General features: G+C 34.4%; 1 non-coding gene across 1 annotated transcript; it reads right to left on the bottom strand.

Annotated features, from left to right (window-relative positions):
* Nucleotides 1-1,495: 1,495 nt before the first annotated feature.
* On the bottom strand, nt 1,496-1,602 carry LOC121220468 (small nucleolar RNA R71). Its single transcript, XR_005917669.1, has one exon. It is a non-coding gene; the product is annotated as a small nucleolar RNA R71 (small nucleolar RNA).
* Between the last annotated feature and the right edge of the window lie 630 nt (nt 1,603-2,232).

Below are 2,232 nucleotides of genomic sequence, written 5' to 3' on the forward strand. Positions count from 1 at the left end.
AAATTATTGAAATTGTGTTTATGTTGTTATAGGCCTCGGTAAGATGCTTGATTAAGTAAAATGATGAACAAGTTATTCTTGCATTACAATTTTTAGGTAACTAATGAATTAATTATTTAAACGGATTGAAATTGTAATTAATGGACACAGTACTTAATCAGTGCATGTTTAATCATCTAAGGTAGCTGAGGGTTAGATTAGCAACGGTATCTGATGATACATTTGCCTTGCATAACTTGCAACATTATTGTGATTAAAATGTTTCAAGGTAAGGATACTTTGTTACCTCACATAGTCTTTTATGTTCTTATTAAATCAAGTTAATTGTTTGAATTGACATAGGGATATGTACAAGAGGTTATTTCGATTTAATAAGTATGTATGTGCCATAACATATATGCCTATTAAGATTTTTTTAATTGACATAGGGATATAGTCAAGAGATAAATGGATTTTGGTAGGTGAGTATGTTCCTAAGTTAGCAAATTACCGAGTTGCCGTGAACTTATTCGTAACAATATAAACATGAGTTTAATAATTATAAGTTAAGAAATGTAATTAATCTAACACAATTATGTCATCTTGATTAAAATCGTATTTTGCAATCATGTATTTGAGATTTATTTATTTAGTTCACTTAGTTTAAAATCTTAGTTTTTAATCACTCTCTTCAAACAAAACATTTTTCTTCACCAAAGTGTTTTAAATAGAATTCATAAATAATTCTTTTCACAGTCCCTGTGGGTACGATAACTCGACATTTACTTGTCACTTTATTACTTGCTGTGATTGTGTACACTTGCACATTTCCGTCGTTCCAAGTTTTTAGCGCCGTTGCTGGGGACTGTGTTTTACAAAAAAATTCAATATTTGTGAAGTTGTTAGTTTTGCATTTTGGTTTATTTTTCTATTCAAATTTTAACTTAGTTATTTTTTTGTGATTATTTCAAGTGATTATGAGTATTGATCAAATCATCGATTTACTCCCTGTAGACCCTGAGATTGAATGAACTTTTCGACAGTGAAGAAGACAAGCAAGTTAGAGAAGGACTGAAGAGATGAACTTCAAAAATCATAATCAAGGAAACGGAGCAAACCTTGCTCAAAATCCTATTTTTATTGCTGATGATAGGGATAGAGGTTGAGACAATATGTCATGCCAGTATTTCATTATCTTAATCCAGGTATTAGGAGACCCAAAATTGAGGCATAACAGTTTGAGTTGAAGACAGTCATATTCCAGATGCTTCAGACATGAGCCAATTCAGTAGAATGCCTATCGAAGATCCTCACCTACACTTAAGACTGTTTGTGGAGGTGAGTGATTCTTTCAAGTTAGCTGGAGTACCCGAAGCTGCATTATGATTGAAGCTGTTCCCATATTCACTAAGGGATAGAGCTCGAGCTTGGTTGAACTTATTACCACCAAACTCAATTTCAACATGGCAAGAGTTAGCAGAAAAATTTCTTATGAAGTATTTCCCGCATAGCAAGAATACGGAGGAACGAGATCACTGCTTTCCAACAAATGGATGATGAGTCATTGTATGAGGCATGGGAAAGGTACAAAGACTTATTACGAAAGTGCCCTCATCAAGGAATCCTACATTGCATAGAATTTGAGACATTTTATAATGGTATTAATGCTCACACGAGGATGGTAGTGGATGCTTCTGCAAATGGTGAACTCCTTTCTAAGTCTTATAATGAGGCTTATGAAATCATTGAGAGGATTTCCAGCAACAATTATCAATGGCTAACCTATCGAGCAGTGTCAGGAAGACAAGTCACTGGAATACATGAAGTAGACGCTCTTGCTTCACTCGGATCTCAAGTATCATCAATATCCTCATTATTAAAAAATCTTACTATTAATGGGTGTAATAGTTTTGTAGCATAGCCATTGAATGAATTTGAAAATGTAGACTGTGTTTATTGTGGGGAAGGAAATTTGTTCGAAGAATGTCTATCAAACCCAGAATCTACGTATTACATGGGTAACCAGAACCAAAATCGAGGAAGACAAGGGTTGTAATCCAATTTCTATAACCCATCATGGCAAAACCACCCAAATTTTTCCTGGAGTAACCAAGGGGCTGGAACCAGTAACAATTATTCCAACCTAGATCAACCTAGCCACCTAGTTTTTCCCAACAAGCTCAGAAACCAACCTAAGCTAAACCATCCAATAGCCTAGAGAATCCATTGAAGGAGTACATGGCGAAAAATGAT

This window comes from Gossypium hirsutum, chromosome D08 (assembly GCF_007990345.1).
Source record: "Gossypium hirsutum isolate 1008001.06 chromosome D08, Gossypium_hirsutum_v2.1, whole genome shotgun sequence".
NCBI lineage: Eukaryota > Viridiplantae > Streptophyta > Magnoliopsida > Malvales > Malvaceae > Gossypium > Gossypium hirsutum.